This window comes from Ursus arctos, unplaced genomic scaffold, assembly GCF_023065955.2.
Source record: "Ursus arctos isolate Adak ecotype North America unplaced genomic scaffold, UrsArc2.0 scaffold_2, whole genome shotgun sequence".
NCBI classification, from domain to species: Eukaryota; Metazoa; Chordata; class Mammalia; order Carnivora; family Ursidae; genus Ursus; species Ursus arctos.
Genome location: NW_026622874.1, coordinates 60,191,248 through 60,213,327, shown reverse-complemented (window position 1 = coordinate 60,213,327; position 22,080 = coordinate 60,191,248). Strand labels below are relative to the sequence as shown.

Genomic DNA, 22,080 nt, shown 5'->3' with positions numbered 1-22,080 from the left:
GCTAGGTGTACGCTAAGGCTGAATGGGCAATGAGAACATCTTTAAGGTGCCGTCCAGGTCGTGGGTCTGCGGGATGAGGGTAGGGCTGGAGGGGGAGGAGGGTGCTCCAGGGAGCACGCTTGCCACTTTGCCATAGGATTCAGGGGAGTGGTGGTGAGGCGATGTGAGGGACGTGTTGGCTAGAAGTCCACCCTGTGTGTCTCCCGTGCGCCTCCAGCCCCTCCCACCCGCTCGGCCGTTGGGTTTTCCCCACCGGCCTCCCGAATCTCCCCGCTGTCTCACCTGCTCTGCCTGGTGGTCCGGCGACCTGGACGTGCCCAGATTCGCTTTCCCAACCCCACCTCCGGGGCGCCACGGGCCGGCTCTCTGCTCCCATCTCCGCCCAAGGCCAGCACCCACGTGGACCGCAATCGCCGGGCACGGGAGACGCGGCCAGCCCAGAGGTTCGTGGTGTCGGTGCTGGGAAGCTGGGCCGGGCCGTGGCTGGCCGGGGGGAGAGGCAAGGGACCAGGGGCTCCAGCAGGGTACCCGGCTCGAAGAGGTAGATTGCTCACGCTCCCCAGACCTCCTCCCCCACTCCCCCTGCCCCTCTTCCCAGCACCGACACCACGAACTAGCACCTCAGGAAGGAGCAAGGGGTGTCCTGTCAGGGGTGGCGAGGTTTCTCCTGAAGACAGCACTGCAGCCACAGAGGCCAAGCCCCTGGGCTGGCTGGACGTGCGGGCGTCTGCTGGTGGCCATGAGTGGGGATAGAGGGTATCGCGGCCTCTCGGGTTTGGGGCGGAGGAAGAGGGGGAGCCCGGCCAGCGTCCAGGGGAGGCGCCCAAGCCCTGCAGTTGGGCGGCCGGCTGGCGAGGCCAAAAGGCTTGGGCTGGCCGAGGCGACAGGGCAAGGCTTGGGCTAGACGGGGCGGCTGGCCTTGCGTGGGCGCCGAGGCGGCGTGGCAAGGGAGAAGCTGGCTAAAAGGGGCGCGGATGCGCTGGGCAGGTTGGTAGGTAGGCCGAGAGGAAGAAGAAAGGCTTCCCTGACCGGGAATCGAACCCGGGCCGCGGCGGTGAGAGCGCCGAATCCTAACCACTAGACCACCAGGGAGCGGCGGGCTCCACGCCTGGCCCGCACCCCCTGGACCCAGCGCCTCCATACCACCCACGCGCTTCTGCTTTGCCTCCAAGGCCCCCGCCTTGCCACGGCCAGCCGCCCGCCGGCCCTGCCAATCCACCTACCCTGCTGGCAGCACCCTCAAAACGCTGCACGCCTCCTTCCCTCACACACGCGCTCAGCTTCGGCCACGCTCCATGCTCCGGGCTCCGGGCTCCGGGCTCCCGGCTCCCATCGGGCCCGGGCACGAGGGCCCTGGAGCCACGCAAAAGGTTGGCCAGCTGCGTTGGCCGGGAATCGAACCCGGGTCAACTGCTTGGAAGGCAGCTATGCTCACCACTATACCACCAACGCTGCACAGCCCGGGCCGCCCCCAGACGCCGGCCCAGGGTTCGCAGCAGCGCCTTCACGCCTTCTCTCCACCGCCTCGGCCGCCTGGCGCAGCCCTGCCCCGACGTCCTGCCCGACCGCAGCTCGGCGCCGCCACACGCGCCAGCAGCGGCCGCCCGGCGCCCCACCCGCGCCGGCCCGGCGCAGCTGTGCGGCTCCGCAGGCCCCACCGCCCGCCGCCCGCCTCTGGGGGGCGCTCTGGCCGCCCTGCGGCTCCCGGGCCCTCGCCCCCCGACACACGCTGCCCCTCCCAGACCCGCTGGCCTGGGCCCTTCTCCACCCGCTGGTCCGCGAGCCCACATCCCGCACCGACGGAGGACCCCACACGGCCGCCACCCACCCGTCCCCCGTGCGGCACCCCCTTCCCCCGCTTCCCCGCCACGGGGCAGCGTCGCGTCCCCAAGGAGCGCCTTGAGCACAGCCACTCGTCAGGCGCCGTGGCCACGACAGGAGGCCCTGGCTGGGCTGTGGCGATCCCGCACGCGCGCGCGCCGGAGGGGGGGGGTGGCGAGGAAGGGAAAGGGGTGGCGGTGGTCGACGGCGGGCAGGCCGGACACCCGTCGTCGCCCTGCGCCTCTTGTCGGACGCTGGAGGGAGGAGAAGAAGGGCCCTGGGGGCAAACGTTTGGAGAGAGCGGCGACGCCGGCGACCAAAAAGGGCGTCTTGCCTCCCCGTCGGGGAATCGAACCCCGGTCTCCCGCGTGACAGGCGGGGATACTCACCACTATACTAACGAGGACGGCGGCGGCCACCCGGGCGCCCGACCCCTCTCCGCCTGCCTGCCCACGCCTACCCCTGCCCTCGACGCCCTGCCTTACACAGGCGTCCGCCACACGCCACACCCGACGCGACCCCAAACCAACCGCGTCAGCCCCCACAGCAGTCCCCCTGCCCCCCACTCGGAGTGGACCAGGGACCCGGGCCGGGCGGGCGGCGCTGAATACCCCGAGTGCGCCGCTGCCTACCGCCTGCCAAGCGGAGATCCCGCCGGCAGGAGAGACCCGAGAGGGCAAGCACGGCTGCGAGCAGGAGGACGGGGGCTCAGGATGGCCAGAGGCGGACGACGGAGGGGAGGGGAGGGCAGGGGAGAGCAGGGGAGGGCAGGGGAGGGCAGGGGAGGGGGCGGTGGCGGCGCAAGAGGCTGGCTCGACGGCGCCCTCTGGGTGCAGAGCCGGGGATGTGCGAGCGGGGCGGGCGGGCGGCGGCTGCGGCGGGGCGGCCAGTCGGCTGGCCGAGCTCCCGGTCGGCCGGTCCCCGCGCGCGCCCCGTCCCTTGCGCACCCACACAGCCGCCAGCCAGCACCAGCGTTCGCGCCGGGTCCCAGCCAGGCGAGCGGCGACGCGCCCAGGCCCGCCGTCAGGATGGCCGAGCGGTCTAAGGCGCTGCGTTCAGGTCGCAGTCTCCCCTGGAGGCGTGGGTTCGAATCCCACTCCTGACACGCCCCCCTTTTGGCGCGCCCAACGAGGGCACGGGACACCGGCGGGCCTGGACGACGCCCTATAGCAAGCCCCGGCCTGCCTGACGGGCCGCTCCTGCCTGGCACCGGAGCAGAAGGGGCCCAGTATGGAGCCCCGATGCCTCCACCCTCCTGGCCACAGGCTTTGCGCACACACGCCCTCCCCCACCAATTCACGCGCCTTTCCCACCTGATCCCACACCCGCAGGCTTGGGGAACCTCGCGGCACGTCTCTGCTCACCTCCTTTCGGGGGGCTGTGTTTTCCTTCCTCCTTCCCGCTCCCGCTCTCGCTCCCGCTCTCGCTCTCGCTCAGGCTCCCGCTCCGGCTCCGCTGCCGGCGCATGCTCCCGCGCCCGCTCTGGCGCCGGCTCTGGCGAACGCTCCACTCCCACCGCCCCCTGCGGGCCAGGCGCGTGCGCAAAGGCCAAAAGCCCTCCGCATTCGGTTCTCCACCAGACTCGTGCCTGGTGAACAGCGCCTCGCTCTCCGAGCCGTGCGCTTCAGCCACCAGGAGCACACCGTCTCGCACCCTGTCCTTTCCGCCGGCCTCCATTCCATTCCCTCCACAGCCTACGCAGGTGGCCGTGGTGCCCACGAGGATTTTGCCCCTTGAAAGCTTACCCTGGCCACATATGCCTGACTGCACTCCTGCCTACCTCGTTGTGGCGGTGTTGAAGGACTTTAGTGCTGTTTGCAGTGGTGCCCGTGGTGGTGTGGTGGTGGACTTGGTCCTAGTGGTGGTGGTGTGGGGGGGTGATAGTGATGGTGGAGGACCTTAGTGCTGTTGGCGATGATGCCTATGCCGGTGCGCTGGTTGTGGCCTTGGTTCTGTTGGTGCTGGTGGCGGTGATGCCGAAGGACTTTAGTGCTGTTGGCAATGGTGCCCGTGGTGGTGTGCGGTGGTGGACTTGGTCCTGCTGGTGGCTGGTTGCCGCGGCGGCGGGGGTAGTGTCGAAGGAGGCTGCCGAGCTGATGTTGGTGATGGTCCGGGTGCTGCTTTGCTGGTGGACTTGGTGCCGCTGCTGCTGCTACTGGTGCTGCTGTTGGGCGGGGGGGCTCGTGGTGGTGGTGGTGGTGGTGGTGGTGGTGATGCCGCTGCTGCTGCTGATGCTGGTGGAGGGGGAGCTTGGTGCTGGTGGTGCTGCTGCTAGTGCTGGTGCTGGCGGTGGTCTTAGCGATGGAGGAGCGGCGGGATTTGAAGGATACTGTGGCCAAGCAGGGCATAGAGAGAACAGAGAGCGTGTGTCGGGACGATGGTGTTGTGCCATGAATGTGGTCTTCCTGGTGCACCCTAGTGAGTTTGTGAGGGCCCCTGCCGGAGAATGGGATGTATCAGTGGTAGGGGTGGCAACTTGGTTGTTCCTGGTTGTCAGAGACAGGAGGATTTTGGGAGTGTGGGGAGAGTGAGGCAGGGAGGGAGGAGCGGTGGCGAAAGGAGTGGAGGTGGGGCGAGGTGGGGCGTGCCCACACCCCGAGGCGCGATCGGGGTACGGGTGTGTGGTGGTGCGCGGAAGTATTTCTGGAAGCGAAGTGGGCGAGTCAAGCCGGGTGGTCAGGGTCCCGAAGAGAAAAGGGGCAAAGAGAGCGTGTGGGCGGGCCAGGGGCCTTGGCCCAATGCAGGGTGGAGTTTGGTCGCCTGGACAAGAGAGCCCAAGAAGAAGGGAATGGGCGTCAGAGTGGGGCAGGGCAGGGGCGGTCCCCCCCGGTGGGAGCAGGGTTGGTGTAGGCCAGGTGCCTGGAGCTTTGGAGAGAGGAAGCCGGGCCGTGCCAGCGTTGGGGCTGCAGGGCCAAAAGGGGACAGAGCACTGCATGGGCCGGGAATCGAACCCGGGCCTCCCGCGTGGCAGGCGAGAATTCTACCACTGAACCACCCATGCACCGATGGCAGTGGTCAACAGACGGCTTCCCCAGCGGCGCTCCCCAGCGGCGGCCAGACGCGGGTCGGGGCCAGTCGCGAGCATCTGCTTCGTGGGAGCAGGAGGCGGACGGGCGGCCTGAAAAAGAGGCTCCAGGCACGTCCAGAGCCCTAGGGAGCGGCGCAGACGGGCAGAGCGAGGCACCGGCGCGTGCAGGCTGACTAGGCTCATCCTGTGCTTTCTCCCTGGTGGGAGGGGGGGCGCCAGACACTGCCCCGCTGGGGGTCGGTTGCCAGGGAAGCCAGGAGGCGGACCAAGCCCGGCCTGCGCCCGAATCGCACACAGCACGGGGGATGTGTGGCGGGCGCAGCTGAGCACTGACGTTCCCTTCAGCAGCTCGTGTCAGCACCGACCCAAAGTCCCTTTGGCTGATGGCTTTCTCGTCCACTCAGTGTGTGCAAGGGCCAGGGGGGGAGCGGAGGGTCTGGGGAACGGAGCTGCGGTTGTGTGCGCACGTGGGGTGCCGTGGGGTGGTGTGTGTGTGTGTGTGTGTGTGTGTCCGTCCCCCGCGCGTGCGCGCGCGTGCCGTGTGGAGAAGTCGGAGGCCCGGTAGCGCGGCCGGCGCCTCTGAGTACCGCTCAGGCCGGGAGACCAAAGCAAGGTGTCTGAGCTCTGGCCCGCAGCTCTCCCTAGGGGCCCAGCTCGGGTGCGGTGGTTGTGAGGCAGGAGCGCGATCTTGGCTCGCAGGAGCGCGTGGGCAGAGTGGCCAGCTGGCCGATGGCGCGGTGAGGGAGCGCTCTGGGCTCCTGGGGTCCCGGCCGGGCCGCGGCTTCCGGCGCGGAGATGCGCTGTGGCGCCCAGGTGGGTGGCTTGGGTATCCAGGGCTTCCCTCCGCCCAGCGCTCACGGGAACCACCTTTGCGGGCTGGACTCCAGGGCCAGGCCCAGTGAAGGGAGGGCCCTGGCGTTAGCCGGCGAGCAGGTGGCTGGGCCGCCTGTGTCCCGGGAGGCAGGCAGGCAGGCAGGCAGGCGTGGCCAGGGCAAGGCGTCAAGGTGGAAAATCCTCGTGGGCACCACGGGCCACCTGCGTAGGATGTGGAGGGAATGGAATGGGGGCCGGCGGAAAGGACAGGGTGCGGGACGGTGTGCTCCTGGTGGCTGAAGCGCACGGCTCGGAGAGCGAGGCGCTGTTCACCAGGCACGAGTCTGGTGGAGAACCGAATGCGGAGGGCTTTTGGCCTTTGCGCACGCGCCTGGCCCGCAGGGGGCGGTGGGAGTGGAGCGTTCGCCAGAGCCGGCGCCAGAGCGGGCGCGGGAGCATGCGCCGGCAGCGGAGCCGGAGCGGGAGCCTGAGCGAGAGCGAGAGCGGGAGCGAGAGCGGGAGCGGGAGGGAGGAAGGAAAACACAGCCCCCCGAAAGGAGGTGCCGCGAGGTTCCCCAAGCCTGCGGGTGTGGGATCAGGTGGGAAAGGCGCGTGAATTGGTGGGGGAGGGCGTGTGTGCGCAAAGCCTGTGGCCAGGAGGGTGGAGGCGTCGGGGCTCCATACTGGGCCCCTTCTGCTCCGGTGCCAGGCAGGAGCGGCCCGTCAGGCAGGCCGGGGCTTGCTATAGGGCGTCGTCCAGGCCCGCCGGTGTCCCGTGCCCTCGTTGGGCGCGCCAAAAGGGGGGCGTGTCAGGAGTGGGATTCGAACCCACGCCTCCAGGGGAGACTGCGACCTGAACGCAGCGCCTTAGACCGCTCGGCCATCCTGACGGCGGGCCTGGGCGCGTCGCCGCTCGCCTGGCTGGGACCCGGCGCGAAAGCTGGTGCTGGCTGGCGGCTGTGTGGGTGCGCAAGGGACGGGGCGCGCGCGGGGACCGGCCGACCGGGAGCTCGGCCAGCCGACTGGCCGCCCCGCCGCAGCCGCCGCCCGCCCGCCCCGCTCGCACATCCCCGGCTCTGCACCCAGAGGGCGCCGTCGAGCCAGCCTCTTGCGCCGCCACCGCCCCCTCCCCTGCCCTCCCCTGCCCTCCCCTGCTCTCCCCTGCCCTCCCCTCCCCTCCGTCGTCCGCCTCTGGCCATCCTGAGCCCCCGTCCTCCTGCTCGCAGCCGTGCTTGCCCTCTCGGGTCTCTCCTGCCGGCGGGATCTCCGCTTGGCAGGCGGTAGGCAGCGGCGCACTCGGGGTATTCAGCGCCGCCCGCCCGGCCCGGGTCCCTGGTCCACTCCGAGTGGGGGGCAGGGGGACTGCTGTGGGGGCTGACGCGGTTGGTTTGGGGTCGCGTCGGGTGTGGCGTGTGGCGGACGCCTGTGTAAGGCAGGGCGTCGAGGGCAGGGGTAGGCGTGGGCAGGCAGGCGGAGAGGGGTCGGGCGCCCGGGTGGCCGCCGCCGTCCTCGTTAGTATAGTGGTGAGTATCCCCGCCTGTCACGCGGGAGACCGGGGTTCGATTCCCCGACGGGGAGGCAAGACGCCCTTTTTGGTCGCCGGCGTCGCCGCTCTCTCCAAACGTTTGCCCCCAGGGCCCTTCTTCTCCTCCCTCCAGCGTCCGACAAGAGGCGCAGGGCGACGACGGGTGTCCGGCCTGCCCGCCGTCGACCACCGCCACCCCTTTCCCTTCCTCGCCACCCCCCCCCCTCCGGCGCGCGCGCGTGCGGGATCGCCACAGCCCAGCCAGGGCCTCCTGTCGTGGCCACGGCGCCTGACGAGTGGCTGTGCTCAAGGCGCTCCTTGGGGACGCGACGCTGCCCCGTGGCGGGGAAGCGGGGGAAGGGGGTGCCGCACGGGGGACGGGTGGGTGGCGGCCGTGTGGGGTCCTCCGTCGGTGCGGGATGTGGGCTCGCGGACCAGCGGGTGGAGAAGGGCCCAGGCCAGCGGGTCTGGGAGGGGCAGCGTGTGTCGGGGGGCGAGGGCCCGGGAGCCGCAGGGCGGCCAGAGCGCCCCCCAGAGGCGGGCGGCGGGCGGTGGGGCCTGCGGAGCCGCACAGCTGCGCCGGGCCGGCGCGGGTGGGGCGCCGGGCGGCCGCTGCTGGCGCGTGTGGCGGCGCCGAGCTGCGGTCGGGCAGGACGTCGGGGCAGGGCTGCGCCAGGCGGCCGAGGCGGTGGAGAGAAGGCGTGAAGGCGCTGCTGCGAACCCTGGGCCGGCGTCTGGGGGCGGCCCGGGCTGTGCAGCGTTGGTGGTATAGTGGTGAGCATAGCTGCCTTCCAAGCAGTTGACCCGGGTTCGATTCCCGGCCAACGCAGCTGGCCAACCTTTTGCGTGGCTCCAGGGCCCTCGTGCCCGGGCCCGATGGGAGCCGGGAGCCCGGAGCCCGGAGCCCGGAGCATGGAGCGTGGCCGAAGCTGAGCGCGTGTGTGAGGGAAGGAGGCGTGCAGCGTTTTGAGGGTGCTGCCAGCAGGGTAGGTGGATTGGCAGGGCCGGCGGGCGGCTGGCCGTGGCAAGGCGGGGGCCTTGGAGGCAAAGCAGAAGCGCGTGGGTGGTATGGAGGCGCTGGGTCCAGGGGGTGCGGGCCAGGCGTGGAGCCCGCCGCTCCCTGGTGGTCTAGTGGTTAGGATTCGGCGCTCTCACCGCCGCGGCCCGGGTTCGATTCCCGGTCAGGGAAGCCTTTCTTCTTCCTCTCGGCCTACCTACCAACCTGCCCAGCGCATCCGTGCCCCTTTTAGCCAGCTTCTCCCTTGCCACGCCGCCTCGGCGCCCACGCAAGGCCAGCCGCCCCGTCTAGCCCAAGCCTTGCCCTGTCGCCTCGGCCAGCCCAAGCCTTTTGGCCTCGCCAGCCGGCCGCCCAACTGCAGAGCTTGGGCGCCTCCCCTGGACGCTGGCCGGGCTCCCCCTCTTCCTCCGCCCCAAACCCGAGAGGCCGCGATACCCTCTATCCCCACTCATGGCCACCAGCAGACGCCCGCACGTCCAGCCAGCCCAGGGGCTTGGCCTCTGTGGCTGCAGTGCTGTCTTCAGGAGAAACCTCGCCACCCCTGACAGGACACCCCTTGCTCCTTCCTGAGGTGCTAGTTCGTGGTGTCGGTGCTGGGAAGAGGGGCAGGGGGAGTGGGGGAGGAGGTCTGGGGAGCGTGAGCAATCTACCTCTTCGAGCCGGGTACCCTGCTGGAGCCCCTGGTCCCTTGCCTCTCCCCCCGGCCAGCCACGGCCCGGCCCAGCTTCCCAGCACCGACACCACGAACCTCTGGGCTGGCCGCGTCTCCCGTGCCCGGCGATTGCGGTCCACGTGGGTGCTGGCCTTGGGCGGAGATGGGAGCAGAGAGCCGGCCCGTGGCGCCCCGGAGGTGGGGTTGGGAAAGCGAATCTGGGCACGTCCAGGTCGCCGGACCACCAGGCAGAGCAGGTGAGACAGCGGGGAGATTCGGGAGGCCGGTGGGGAAAACCCAACGGCCGAGCGGGTGGGAGGGGCTGGAGGCGCACGGGAGACACACAGGGTGGACTTCTAGCCAACACGTCCCTCACATCGCCTCACCACCACTCCCCTGAATCCTATGGCAAAGTGGCAAGCGTGCTCCCTGGAGCACCCTCCTCCCCCTCCAGCCCTACCCTCATCCCGCAGACCCACGACCTGGACGGCACCTTAAAGATGTTCTCATTGCCCATTCAGCCTTAGCGTACACCTAGCCAGGGTCTACTCCATCCCTCTCTCCACCCCTGTGCGCGTCGTCTCCTACGGGTGCTCCTCTAGGGAAATCGCAGACCAGGGTCTCCTTCCCGCCAACACGTTCACGCCCCTGTCCGCCAAGCGTTTGCTCTCTGTTCAGAGATTGTCTCCTTCAGAGCCCAAGCGGACAGCCCGTGCCCCGCCCAAACCTGCCGCCGCAGCCCACTCGCTGGATTGGGACAAGGTCGTACCAGCCAGGAAAGGAACCCCTGTGGGCGTCCGGGTGTTTACCATCACCACAGGGAGTTCCTTCAGCACCCTTGCCTCTGTGTGCATGCGTACGTGAGTGAGTGTGTGTGCGTGGGGGGGGGGAGGCAGCCGCGGTGGGGGAAGCGCAGGATGAAGGTGTTTGCTCCCGTGGGTGGCCTCCCACGGGGGTTAGGGCAGAGGGCGACAAGGATCCCAGAAGGACGGGAGGGCCGGGAGCAGCCCGGATGTGTGGGTGGAGTGCCGGGCGGGGAAGTGTGGGGCTTGCGGACCCGGCCGAGAGCGTGGCTGGCCACTCAGGCAGGGTCTCTGCGGAGGCTTGGGGCGTCTTACCCGGCACGCGTGCACGTGTGCGGGAGGGTGAGCTCAGATCTGAGGTAGGGGAGGAGACGGAGTAGGAGTGTGCCTGAGGAGCCTGTGGGAGGTCCGACTGCTGGCCTTGAGTGTGAGAGATGGGTGTGGGGTACACGGGGTGGGTGGCGGGTGGCAGGGGTCTAGCCTGGAGGCTGGCAGGAGCAGCACGCGGCAAGTGGTGGGGAGTGGGTCCCGGCGTAAAAAAGCTGGAGTCCCCCGTGGTGGGAGAGGACCATGGCGGTGGTGCGGGGGGAGACTGCTGTGCTGTGCTGTGCTATGCTGTGTTGTACTGCAGGGCGCTCGGGCCAACGGGTGGGGTGCAGGGGGACGTGGGTGGGAAGCCGGTAGGCAGGCAAGCACGGGAAACACAGAGAGATGGGGGACCGGGTCTAGGAGCCGTCCCAGCGGGGTGAGGAATTCCACAGCCCCGGAGACTTCAGTCACCTATCATTGGGACAGTCAGTCAGGTCTCAGGGGTCGTCCTGGGGTTGAGATTCAGAGAGGCCAACAGGACAAATGCCACCCAGGATCATTGACCAGTGAGGACTTGGAAAGGAGGGGGCGAGGAGGCAGGCGACAGGTGTGGGGATGTTGGGCCAGAGGGGCGGCCGGGGCGGGGGGGAGGTACTGGCTGAGCTGGTACTTGTGTTGTTGCTGGTGGATGACTTGGTGCCGCCGCTGCTGGCGATGGTGGTGGTGGCCTTTGGTGCCGTTGGTGACGGTGCCAGGGCTGCCGGGGTGATGGTGGACACGGTCTTGGTGGTGGCGGTGGTGGTGGTGATGAAGGACTTCAGTCCTGTTGGCGATGGTGCCCGTGCCGGTGTGGTGATAGTGGAGCTCGTGGAGGTGGCGGTGGCGATGGCGGTGGTGGTGATCGTAGAGGACTTGGGTGCTGTTGGTGATGATGTCCATGCTGGTGCGCTGGTGGTGGACTTGGTGCTGCTGCTGGACTTGGTCATGGTGGTGGTGGTGGTGAAGGACGTCAGTGCTGTGGGCCATGGTGCCTGTGCCAGTGTGGTGATGGTAGACTTGGTCTTGCTGCTGCTGCTGCTGCTGCTGCTTCTGCTGCTGCTGCTGCTGCTGCTGCTGCTATGGTACGAGGGGTTGGGGGTAGACTACGTGGTGTGGGGGTGGTACTGATGGTGGAGGACTTGGGTGCCGTCGGCGATGATGTCCATGCGCGTGAGCTGGTGGTGGACCCGGTCCTTCTGGTGATGGTGGTGGGGGCGGTGATGATGGTGAAGGACTTCAGTCCTGTTGGTTTTGGTGCCCGTGCCGGTGTGGTGATGGTGGACTTGGTGGTGGTGGTGGTGGTGTTGAGGACTTTAGTGCTGTTGGCAGTGGTGCCCGTGGTGGTGTGGTGGTGGACTTGGTCCTAGTGGTGGTGGTGTGGGGGGGTGATAGTGATGGTGGAGGACCTTAGTGCTGTTGGCGATGATGCCTATGCCGGTGCGCTGGTGGTGGCCTTGGTTCTGTTGGTGCTGGTGGCGGTGATGCCGAAGGACTTTAGTGCTGTTGGCAATGGTGCCCGTGGTGGTGTGCGGTGGTGGACTTGGTCCTGCTGGTGGCTGGTGGCCGCGGCGGCGGGGGTGGTGTCGAAGGAGGCTGCCGAGCTGATGTTGGTGATGGTCCGGGTGCTGCTTTGCTGGTGGACTTGGTGCCGCTGCTGCTGCTACTGGTGCTGCTGTTGGGCGGGGGGGCTCGTGGTGGTGGTGGTGGTGGTGGTGGTGGTGGTGCTGCCGCTGCTGCTGCTGATGCTGGTGGAGGGGGAGCTTGGTGCTGGTGGTGCTGCTGCTAGTGCTGGTGCTGGCGGTGGTCTTAGCGATGGAGGAGCGGCGGGATTTGAAGGATACTGTGGCCAAGCAGGGCATAGAGAGAACAGAGAGCGTGTGTCGGGACGATGGTGTTGTGCCATGAATGTGGTCTTCCTGGTGCACCCTAGTGAGTTTGTGAGGGCCCCTGCCGGAGAATGGGATGTATCAGTGGTAGGGGTGGCAACTTGGTTGTTCCTGGTTGTCAGAGACAGGAGGATTTTGGGAGTGTGGGGAGAGTGAGGCAGGGAGGGAGGAGCGGTGGCGAAAGGAGTGGAGGTGGGGCGAGGTGGGGCGTGCCCACACCCCGAGGCGCGATCGGGGTACGGGTGTGTGGTGGTGCGCAGAAGTATTTCTGGAAGCGAAGTGGGCGAGTCAAGCCGGGTGGTCAGGGTCCCGAAGAGAAAAGGGGCAAAGAGAGCGTGTGGGCGGGGCCAGGGGCCTTGGCCCAATGCAGGGTGGAGTTTGGTCGCCTGGACAAGAGAGCCCAAGAAGAAGGGAATGGGCGTCAGAGTGGGGCAGGGCAGGGGCGGTCCCCCCCGGTGGGAGCAGGGTTGGTGTAGGCCAGGTGCCTGGAGCTTTGGAGAGAGGAAGCCGGGCCGTGCCAGCGTTGGGGCTGCAGGGCCAAAAGGGGACAGAGCACTGCATGGGCCGGGAATCGAACCCGGGCCTCCCGCGTGGCAGGCGAGAATTCTACCACTGAACCACCCATGCACCGATGGCAGTGGTCAACAGACGGCTTCCCCAGCGGCGCTCCCCAGCGGCGGCCAGACGCGGGTCGGGGCCAGTCGCGAGCATCTGCTTCGTGGGAGCAGGAGGCGGACGGGCGGCCTGAAAAAGAGGCTCCAGGCACGTCCAGAGCCCTAGGGAGCGGCGCAGACGGGCAGAGCGAGGCACCGGCGCGTGCAGGCTGACTAGGCTCATCCTGTGCTTTCTCCCTGGTGGGAGGGGGGGCGCCAGACACTGCCCCGCTGGGGGTCGGTTGCCAGGGAAGCCAGGAGGCGGACCAAGCCCGGCCTGCGCCCGAATCGCACACAGCACGGGGGATGTGTGGCGGGCGCAGCTGAGCACTGACGTTCCCTTCAGCAGCTCGTGTCAGCACCGACCCAAAGTCCCTTTGGCTGATGGCTTTCTCGTCCACTCAGTGTGTGCAAGGGCCAGGGGGGGAGCGGAGGGTCTGGGGAACGGAGCTGCGGTTGTGTGCGCACGTGGGGTGCCGTGGGGTGGTGTGTGTGTGTGTGTGTGTGTGTGTGTCCCCCGCGCGTGCGCGCGCGTGCCGTGTGGAGAAGTCGGAGGCCCGGTAGCGCGGCCGGCGCCTCTGAGTACCGCTCAGGCCGGGAGACCAAAGCAAGGTGTCTGAGCTCTGGCCCGCAGCTCTCCCTAGGGGCCCAGCTCGGGTGCGGTGGTTGTGAGGCAGGAGCGCGATCTTGGCTCGCAGGAGCGCATGGGCAGAGTGGCCAGCTGGCCGATGGCGCGGTGAGGGAGCGCTCTGGGCTCCTGGGGTCCCGGCCGGGCCGCGGCTTCCGGCGCGGAGATGCGCTGTGGCGCCCAGGTGGGTGGCTTGGGTATCCAGGGCTTCCCTCCGCCCAGCGCTCACGGGAACCACCTTTGCGGGCTGGACTCCAGGGCCAGGCCCAGTGAAGGGAGGGCCCTGGCGTTAGCCGGCGAGCAGGTGGCTGGGCTGCCTGTGTCCCGGGAGGCAGGCAGGCAGGCAGGCAGGCAGGCAGGCGTGGCCAGGGCAAGGCGTCAAGGTGGAAAATCCTCGTGGGCACCACGGGCCACCTGCGTAGGATGTGGAGGGAATGGAATGGGGGCCGGCGGAAAGGACAGGGTGCGGGACGGTGTGCTCCTGGTGGCTGAAGCGCACGGCTCGGAGAGCGAGGCGCTGTTCACCAGGCACGAGTCTGGTGGAGAACCGAATGCGGAGGGCTTTTGGCCTTTGCGCACGCGCCTGGCCCGCAGGGGGCGGTGGGAGTGGAGCGTTCGCCAGAGCCGGCGCCAGAGCGGGCGCGGGAGCATGCGCCGGCAGCGGAGCCGGAGCGGGAGCCTGAGCGAGAGCGGGAGCGGGAGGGAGGAAGGAAAACACAGCCCCCCGAAAGGAGGTGAGCAGAGACGTGCCGCGAGGTTCCCCAAGCCTGCGGGTGTGGGATCAGGTGGGAAAGGCGCGTGAATTGGTGGGGGAGGGCGTGTGTGCGCAAAGCCTGTGGCCAGGAGGGTGGAGGCGTCGGGGCTCCATACTGGGCCCCTTCTGCTCCGGTGCCAGGCAGGAGCGGCCCGTCAGGCAGGCCGGGGCTTGCTATAGGGCGTCGTCCAGGCCCGCCGGTGTCCCGTGCCCTCGTTGGGCGCGCCAAAAGGGGGGCGTGTCAGGAGTGGGATTCGAACCCACGCCTCCAGGGGAGACTGCGACCTGAACGCAGCGCCTTAGACCGCTCGGCCATCCTGACGGCGGGCCTGGGCGCGTCGCCGCTCACCTGACTGGGAACCGGCGCGAACGCTGGTGCTGGCTGGCGGCTGTGTGGGTGCGCAAGGGACGGGGCGCGCGCGGGGGACCGGCCGACCGGGAGCTCGGCCAGCCGACTGGCCGCAGCCGCCGCCCGCCCGCCCCGCTCGCACATCCCCGGCTCTGCACCCAGAGGGCGCCGTCGGGCCAGCCTCTTGCGCCGCCACCGCCCCCTCCCCTGCCCTCCCCTGCTCTCCCCTGCCCTCCCCTCCCCTCCGTCGTCCGCCTCTGGCCATCCTGAGCCCCCGTCCTCCTGCTCGCAGCCGTGCTTGCCCTCTCGGGTCTCTCCTGCCGGCGGGATCTCCGCTTGGCAGGCGGTAGGCAGCGGCGCACTCGGGGTATTCAGCGCCGCCCGCCCGGCCCGGGTCCCTGGTCCACTCCGAGTGGGGGGCAGGGGGACTGCTGTGGGGGCTGACGCGGTTGGTTTGGGGTCGCGTCGGGTGTGGCGTGTGGCGGACGCCTGTGTAAGGCAGGGCGTCGAGGGCAGGGGTAGGCGTGGGCAGGCAGGCGGAGAGGGGTCGGGCGCCCGGGTGGCCGCCGCCGTCCTCGTTAGTATAGTGGTGAGTATCCCCGCCTGTCACGCGGGAGACCGGGGTTCGATTCCCCGACGGGGAGGCAAGACGCCCTTTTTGGTCGCCGGCGTCGCCGCTCTCTCCAAACGTTTGCCCCCAGGGCCCTTCTTCTCCTCCCTCCAGCGTCCGACAAGAGGCGCAGGGCGACGACGGGTGTCCGGCCTGCCCGCCGTCGACCACCGCCACCCCTTTCCCTTCCTCGCCACCCCCCCCCCCTCTGGCGCGCGCGCGTGCGGGATCGCCACAGCCCAGCCAGGGCCTCCTGTCGTGGCCACGGCGCCTGACGAGTGGCTGTGCTCAAGGCGCTCCTTGGGGACGCGACGCTGCCCCGTGGCGGGGAAGCGGGGGAAGGGGGTGCCGCACGGGGGACGGGTGGGTGGCGGCCGTGTGGGGTCCTCCGTCGGTGCGGGATGTGGGCTCGCGGACCAGCGGGTGGAGAAGGGCCCAGGCCAGCGGGTCTGGGAGGGGCAGCGTGTGTCGGGGGGCGAGGGCCCGGGAGCCGCAGGGCGGCCAGAGCGCCCCCCAGAGGCGGGCGGCGGGCGGTGGGGCCTGCGGAGCCGCACAGCTGCGCCGGGCCGGCGCGGGTGGGGCGCCGGGCGGCCGCTGCTGGCGCGTGTGGCGGCGCCGAGCTGCGGTCGGGCAGGACGTCGGGGCAGGGCTGCGCCAGGCGGCCGAGGCGGTGGAGAGAAGGCGTGAAGGCGCTGCTGCGAACCCTGGGCCGGCGTCTGGGGGCGGCCCGGGCTGTGCAGCGTTGGTGGTATAGTGGTGAGCATAGCTGCCTTCCAAGCAGTTGACCCGGGTTCGATTCCCGGCCAACGCAGCTGGCCAACCTTTTGCGTGGCTCCAGGGCCCTCGTGCCCGGGCCCGATGGGAGTCGGGAGCCCGGAGCCCGGAGCCCGGAGCATGGAGCGTGGCCGAAGCTGAGCGCGTGTGTGAGGGAAGGAGGCGTGCAGCGTTTTGAGGGTGCTGCCAGCAGGGTAGGTGGATTGGCAGGGCCGGCGGGCGGCTGGCCGTGGCAAGGCGGGGGCCTTGGAGGCAAAGCAGAAGCGCGTGGGTGGTATGGAGGCGCTGGGTCCAGGGGGTGCGGGCCAGGCGTGGAGCCCGCCGCTCCCTGGTGGTCTAGTGGTTAGGATTCGGCGCTCTCACCGCCGCGGCCCGGGTTCGATTCCCGGTCAGGGAAGCCTTTCTTCTTCCTCTCGGCCTACCTACCAACCTGCCCAGCGCATCCGCGCCCCTTTTAGCCAGCTTCTCCCTTGCCACGCCGCCTCGGCGCCCACGCAAGGCCAGCCGCCCCGTCTAGCCCAAGCCTTGCCCTGTCGCCTCGGCCAGCCCAAGCCTTTTGGCCTCGCCAGCCGGCCGCCCAACTGCAGGGCTTGGGCGCCTCCCCTGGACGCTGGCCGGGCTCCCCCTCTTCCTCCGCCCCAAACCCGAGAGGCCGCGATACCCTCTATCCCCACTCATGGCCACCAGCAGACGCCCGCACGTCCAGCCAGCCCAGGGGCTTGGCCTCTGTGGCTGCAGTGCTGTCTTCAGGAGAAACCTCGCCACCCCTGACAGGACACCCCTTGCTCCTTCCTGAGGTGCTAGTTCGTGGTGTCGGTGCTGGGAAGAGGGGCAGGGGGAGTGGGGGAGGAGGTCTGGGGAGCGTGAGCAATCTACCTCTTCGAGCCGGGTACCCTGCTGGAGCCCCTGGTCCCTTGCCTCTCCCCCCGGCCAGCCACGGCCCGGCCCAGCTTCCCAGCACCGACACCACGAACCTCTGGGCTGGCCGCGTCTCCCGTGCCCGGCGATTGCGGTCCACGTGGGTGCTGGCCTTGGGCGGAGATGGGAGCAGAGAGCCGGCCCGTGGCGCCCCGGAGGTGGGGTTGGGAAAGCGAATCTGGGCACGTCCAGGTCGCCGGACCACCAGGCAGAGCAGGTGAGACAGCGGGGAGATTCGGGAGGCCGGTGGGGAAAACCCAACGGCCGAGCGGGTGGGAGGGGCTGGAGGCGCACGGGAGACACACAGGGTGGACTTCTAGCCAACACGTCCCTCACATCGCCTCACCACCACTCCCCTGAATCCTATGGCAAAGTGGCAAGCGTGCTCCCTGGAGCACCCTCCTCCCCCTCCAGCCCTACCCTCATCCCGCAGACCCACGACCTGGACGGCACCTTAAAGATGTTCTCATTGCCCATTCAGCCTTAGCGTACACCTAGCCAGGGTCTACTCCATCCCTCTCTCCACCCCTGTGCGCGTCGTCTCCTACGGGTGCTCCTCTAGGGAAATCGCAGACCAGGGTCTCCTTCCCGCCAACACGTTCACGCCCCTGTCCGCCAAGCGTTTGCTCTCTGTTCAGAGATTGTCTCCTTCAGAGCCCAAGCGGACAGCCCGTGCCCCGCCCAAACCTGCCGCCGCAGCCCACTCGCTGGATTGGGACAAGGTCGTACCAGCCAGGAAAGGAACCCCTGTGGGCGTCCGGGTGTTTACCATCACCACAGGGAGTTCCTTCAGCACCCTTGCCTCTGTGTGCATGCGTACGTGAGTGAGTGTGTGTGCGTGGGGGGGGGGGAGGCAGCCGCGGTGGGGGAAGCGCAGGATGAAGGTGTTTGCTCCCGTGGGTGGCCTCCCACGGGGGTTAGGGCAGAGGGCGACAAGGATCCCAGAAGGACGGGAGGGCCGGGAGCAGCCCGGATGTGTGGGTGGAGTGCCGGGCGGGGAAGTGTGGGGCTTGCGGACCCGGCCGAGAGCGTGGCTGGCCACTCAGGCAGGGTCTCTGCGGAGGCTTGGGGCGTCTTACCCGGCACGCGTGCACGTGTGCGGGAGGGTGAGCTCAGATCTGAGGTAGGGGAGGAGACGGAGTAGGAGTGTGCCTGAGGAGCCTGTGGGAGGTCCGACTGCTGGCCTTGAGTGTGAGAGATGGGTGTGGGGTACACGGGGTGGGTGGCGGGTGGCAGGGGTCTAGCCTGGAGGCTGGCAGGAGCAGCACGCGGCAAGTGGTGGGGAGTGGGTCCCGGCGTAAAAAAGCTGGAGTCCCCCGTGGTGGGAGAGGACCATGGCGGTGGTGCGGGGGGAGACTGCTGTGCTGTGCTGTGCTATGCTGTGTTGTACTGCAGGGCGCTCGGGCCAACGGGTGGGGTGCAGGGGGACGTGGGTGGGAAGCCGGTAGGCAGGCAAGCACGGGAAACACAGAGAGATGGGGGACCGGGTCTAGGAGCCGTCCCAGCGGGGTGAGGAATTCCACAGCCCCGGAGACTTCAGTCACCTATCATTGGGACAGTCAGTCAGGTCTCAGGGGTCGTCCTGGGGTTGAGATTCAGAGAGGCCAACAGGACAAATGCCACCCAGGATCATTGACCAGTGAGGACTTGGAAAGGAGGGGGCGAGGAGGCAGGCGACAGGTGTGGGGATGTTGGGCCAGAGGGGCGGCCGGGGCGGGGGGGAGGTACTGGCTGAGCTGGTACTTGTGTTGTTGCTGGTGGATGACTTGGTGCCGCCGCTGCTGGCGATGGTGGTGGTGGCCTTTGGTGCCGTTGGTGACGGTGCCAGGGCTGCCGGGGTGATGGTGGACACGGTCTTGGTGGTGGCGGTGGTGGTGGTGATGAAGGACTTCAGTCCTGTTGGCGATGGTGCCCGTGCCGGTGTGGTGATAGTGGAGCTCGTGGAGGTGGCGGTGGCGATGGCGGTGGTGGTGATCGTAGAGGACTTGGGTGCTGTTGGTGATGATGTCCATGCTGGTGCGCTGGTGGTGGACTTGGTGCTGCTGCTGGACTTGGTCATGGTGGTGGTGGTGGTGAAGGACGTCAGTGCTGTGGGCCATGGTGCCTGTGCCAGTGTGGTGATGGTAGACTTGGTCTTGCTGCTGCTGCTGCTGCTGCTGCTTCTGCTGCTGCTGCTGCTGCTGCTGCTGCTATGGTACGAGGGGTTGGGGGTAGACTACGTGGTGTGGGGGTGGTACTGATGGTGGAGGACTTGGGTGCCGTCGGCGATGATGTCCATGCGCGTGAGCTGGTGGTGGACCCGGTCCTTCTGGTGATGGTGGTGGGGGCGGTGATGATGGTGAAGGACTTCAGTCCTGTTGGTTTTGGTGCCCGTGCCGGTGTGGTGATGGTGGACTTGGTGGTGGTGGTGGTGGTGTTGAGGACTTTAGTGCTGTTGGCAGTGGTGCCCGTGGTGGTGTGGTGGTGGACTTGGTCCTAGTGGTGGTGGTGTGGGGGGGTGATAGTGATGGTGGAGGACCTTAGTGCTGTTGGCGATGATGCCTATGCCGGTGCGCTGGTGGTGGCCTTGGTTCTGTTGGTGCTGGTGGCGGTGATGCCGAAGGACTTTAGTGCTGTTGGCAATGGTGCCCGTGGTGGTGTGCGGTGGTGGACTTGGTCCTGCTGGTGGCTGGTGGCCGCGGCGGCGGGGGTGGTGTCGAAGGAGGCTGCCGAGCTGATGTTGGTGATGGTCCGGGTGCTGCTTTGCTGGTGGACTTGGTGCCGCTGCTGCTGCTACTGGTGCTGCTGTTGGGCGGGGGGGCTCGTGGTGGTGGTGGTGGTGGTGGTGGTGGTGGTGCTGCCGCTGCTGCTGCTGATGCTGGTGGAGGGGGAGCTTGGTGCTGGTGGTGCTGCTGCTAGTGCTGGTGCTGGCGGTGGTCTTAGCGATGGAGGAGCGGCGGGATTTGAAGGATACTGTGGCCAAGCAGGGCATAGAGAGAACAGAGAGCGTGTGTCGGGACGATGGTGTTGTGCCATGAATGTGGTCTTCCTGGTGCACCCTAGTGAGTTTGTGAGGGCCCCTGCCGGAGAATGGGATGTATCAGTGGTAGGGGTGGCAACTTGGTTGTTCCTGGTTGTCAGAGACAGGAGGATTTTGGGAGTGTGGGGAGAGTGAGGCAGGGAGGGAGGAGCGGTGGCGAAAGGAGTGGAGGTGGGGCGAGGTGGGGCGTGCCCACACCCCGAGGCGCGATCGGGGTACGGGTGTGTGGTGGTGCGCAGAAGTATTTCTGGAAGCGAAGTGGGCGAGTCAAGCCGGGTGGTCAGGGTCCCGAAGAGAAAAGGGGCAAAGAGAGCGTGTGGGCGGGCCAGGGGCCTTGGCCCAATGCAGGGTGGAGTTTGGTCGCCTGGACAAGAGAGCCCAAGAAGAAGGGAATGGGCGTCAGAGTGGGGCAGGGCAGGGGCGGTCCCCCCCGGTGGGAGCAGGGTTGGTGTAGGCCAGGTGCCTGGAGCTTTGGAGAGAGGAAGCCGGGCCGTGCCAGCGTTGGGGCTGCAGGGCCAAAAGGGGACAGAGCACTGCATGGGCCGGGAATCGAACCCGGGCCTCCCGCGTGGCAGGCGAGAATTCTACCACTGAACCACCCATGCACCGATGGCAGTGGTCAACAGACGGCTTCCCCAGCGGCGCTCCCCAGCGGCGGCCAGACGCGGGTCGGGGCCAGTCGCGAGCATCTGCTTCGTGGGAGCAGGAGGCGGACGGGCGGCCTGAAAAAGAGGCTCCAGGCACGTCCAGAGCCCTAGGGAGCGGCGCAGACGGGCAGAGCGAGGCACCGGCGCGTGCAGGCTGACTAGGCTCATCCTGTGCTTTCTCCCTGGTGGGAGGGGGGGCGCCAGACACTGCCCCGCTGGGGGTCGGTTGCCAGGGAAGCCAGGAGGCGGACCAAGCCCGGCCTGCGCCCGAATCGCACACAGCACGGGGGATGTGTGGCGGGCGCAGCTGAGCACTGACGTTCCCTTCAGCAGCTCGTGTCAGCACCGACCCAAAGTCCCTTTGGCTGATGGCTTTCTCGTCCACTCAGTGTGTGCAAGGGCCAGGGGGGGAGCGGAGGGTCTGGGGAACGGAGCTGCGGTTGTGTGCGCACGTGGGGTGCCGTGGGGTGGTGTGTGTGTGTGTGTGTGTGTGTGTGTGTGTGTCCCCCGCGCGTGCGCGCGCGTGCCGTGTGGAGAAGTCGGAGGCCCGGTAGCGCGGCCGGCGCCTCTGAGTACCGCTCAGGCCGGGAGACCAAAGCAAGGTGTCTGAGCTCTGGCCCGCAGCTCTCCCTAGGGGCCCAGCTCGGGTGCGGTGGTTGTGAGGCAGGAGCGCGATCTTGGCTCGCAGGAGCGCATGGGCAGAGTGGCCAGCTGGCCGATGGCGCGGTGAGGGAGCGCTCTGGGCTCCTGGGGTCCCGGCCGGGCCGCGGCTTCCGGCGCGGAGATGCGCTGTGGCGCCCAGGTGGGTGGCTTGGGTATCCAGGGCTTCCCTCCGCCCAGCGCTCACGGGAACCACCTTTGCGGGCTGGACTCCAGGGCCAGGCCCAGTGAAGGGAGGGCCCTGGCGTTAGCCGGCGAGCAGGTGGCTGGGCTGCCTGTGTCCCGGGAGGCAGGCAGGCAGGCAGGCAGGCAGGCAGGCAGGCAGGCAGGCGTGGCCAGGGCAAGGCGTCAAGGTGGAAAATCCTCGTGGGCACCACGGGCCACCTGCGTAGGATGTGGAGGGAATGGAATGGGGGCCGGCGGAAAGGACAGGGTGCGGGACGGTGTGCTCCTGGTGGCTGAAGCGCACGGCTCGGAGAGCGAGGCGCTGTTCACCAGGCACGAGTCTGGTGGAGAACCGAATGCGGAGGGCTTTTGGCCTTTGCGCACGCGCCTGGCCCGCAGGGGGCGGTGGGAGCGGAGCGTTCGCCAGAGCCGGCGCCAGAGCGGGCGCGGGAGCATGCGCCGGCAGCGGAGCCGGAGCGGGAGCCTGAGCGAGAGCGAGAGCGGGAGCGAGAGCGGGAGCGGGAGGGAGGAAGGAAAACACAGCCCCCCGAAAGGAGGTGAGCAGAGACGTGCCGCGAGGTTCCCCAAGCCTGCGGGTGTGGGATCAGGTGGGAAAGGCGCGTGAATTGGTGGGGGAGGGCGTGTGTGCGCAAAGCCTGTGGCCAGGAGGGTGGAGGCGTCGGGGCTCCATACTGCGCCCCTTCTGCTCCGGTGCCAGGCAGGAGCGGCCCGTCAGGCCGGCCGGGGCTTGCTATAGGGCGTCGTCCAGGCCCGCCGGTGTCCCGTGCCCTCGTTGGGCGCGCCAAAAGGGGGGCGTGTCAGGAGTGGGATTCGAACCCACGCCTCCAGGGGAGACTGCGACCTGAACGCAGCGCCTTAGACCGCTCGGCCATCCTGACGGCGGGCCTGGGCGCGTCGCCGCTCGCCTGGCTGGGACCCGGCGCGAACGCTGGTGCTGGCTGGCGGCTGTGTGGGTGCGCAAGGGACGGGGCGCGCGCGGGGACCGGCC

At 68.7% G+C, this 22,080-nt stretch overlaps 16 non-coding genes across 16 annotated transcripts; 7 read left to right on the top strand and 9 right to left on the bottom strand.

The window, feature by feature from the left end:
* Positions 1-1,020: 1,020 nt before the first annotated feature.
* TRNAE-CUC (transfer RNA glutamic acid (anticodon CUC)) lies at positions 1,021-1,092 on the bottom strand. Its single transcript has one exon. It is a non-coding gene; the product is annotated as a tRNA-Glu (tRNA).
* A 288-nt stretch (positions 1,093-1,380) lies between these two features.
* TRNAG-UCC (transfer RNA glycine (anticodon UCC)) lies at positions 1,381-1,452 on the bottom strand. The gene has a single exon. It is a non-coding gene; the product is annotated as a tRNA-Gly (tRNA).
* A 703-nt stretch (positions 1,453-2,155) lies between these two features.
* TRNAD-GUC (transfer RNA aspartic acid (anticodon GUC)) lies at positions 2,156-2,227 on the bottom strand. Its single transcript has one exon. It is a non-coding gene; the product is annotated as a tRNA-Asp (tRNA).
* Positions 2,228-2,843: 616 nt separating this feature from the next.
* TRNAL-CAG (transfer RNA leucine (anticodon CAG)) lies at positions 2,844-2,926 on the top strand. The gene has a single exon. It is a non-coding gene; the product is annotated as a tRNA-Leu (tRNA).
* Positions 2,927-4,751: 1,825 nt separating this feature from the next.
* On the bottom strand, positions 4,752-4,822 carry TRNAG-GCC (transfer RNA glycine (anticodon GCC)). Its single transcript has one exon. It is a non-coding gene; the product is annotated as a tRNA-Gly (tRNA).
* A 1,647-nt stretch (positions 4,823-6,469) lies between these two features.
* On the bottom strand, positions 6,470-6,552 carry TRNAL-CAG (transfer RNA leucine (anticodon CAG)). Its single transcript has one exon. It is a non-coding gene; the product is annotated as a tRNA-Leu (tRNA).
* A 616-nt stretch (positions 6,553-7,168) lies between these two features.
* Positions 7,169-7,240, top strand: TRNAD-GUC (transfer RNA aspartic acid (anticodon GUC)). Its single transcript has one exon. It is a non-coding gene; the product is annotated as a tRNA-Asp (tRNA).
* Positions 7,241-7,944: 704 nt separating this feature from the next.
* TRNAG-UCC (transfer RNA glycine (anticodon UCC)) lies at positions 7,945-8,016 on the top strand. Its single transcript has one exon. It is a non-coding gene; the product is annotated as a tRNA-Gly (tRNA).
* A 288-nt stretch (positions 8,017-8,304) lies between these two features.
* TRNAE-CUC (transfer RNA glutamic acid (anticodon CUC)) lies at positions 8,305-8,376 on the top strand. Its single transcript has one exon. It is a non-coding gene; the product is annotated as a tRNA-Glu (tRNA).
* A 4,074-nt stretch (positions 8,377-12,450) lies between these two features.
* TRNAG-GCC (transfer RNA glycine (anticodon GCC)) lies at positions 12,451-12,521 on the bottom strand. The gene has a single exon. It is a non-coding gene; the product is annotated as a tRNA-Gly (tRNA).
* A 1,647-nt stretch (positions 12,522-14,168) lies between these two features.
* On the bottom strand, positions 14,169-14,251 carry TRNAL-CAG (transfer RNA leucine (anticodon CAG)). The gene has a single exon. It is a non-coding gene; the product is annotated as a tRNA-Leu (tRNA).
* Positions 14,252-14,850: 599 nt separating this feature from the next.
* TRNAD-GUC (transfer RNA aspartic acid (anticodon GUC)) lies at positions 14,851-14,922 on the top strand. Its single transcript has one exon. It is a non-coding gene; the product is annotated as a tRNA-Asp (tRNA).
* A 705-nt stretch (positions 14,923-15,627) lies between these two features.
* On the top strand, positions 15,628-15,699 carry TRNAG-UCC (transfer RNA glycine (anticodon UCC)). The gene has a single exon. It is a non-coding gene; the product is annotated as a tRNA-Gly (tRNA).
* Positions 15,700-15,987: 288 nt separating this feature from the next.
* TRNAE-CUC (transfer RNA glutamic acid (anticodon CUC)) lies at positions 15,988-16,059 on the top strand. Its single transcript has one exon. It is a non-coding gene; the product is annotated as a tRNA-Glu (tRNA).
* Positions 16,060-20,133: 4,074 nt separating this feature from the next.
* Positions 20,134-20,204, bottom strand: TRNAG-GCC (transfer RNA glycine (anticodon GCC)). The gene has a single exon. It is a non-coding gene; the product is annotated as a tRNA-Gly (tRNA).
* A 1,683-nt stretch (positions 20,205-21,887) lies between these two features.
* Positions 21,888-21,970, bottom strand: TRNAL-CAG (transfer RNA leucine (anticodon CAG)). Its single transcript has one exon. It is a non-coding gene; the product is annotated as a tRNA-Leu (tRNA).
* Positions 21,971-22,080: the final 110 nt, after the last annotated feature.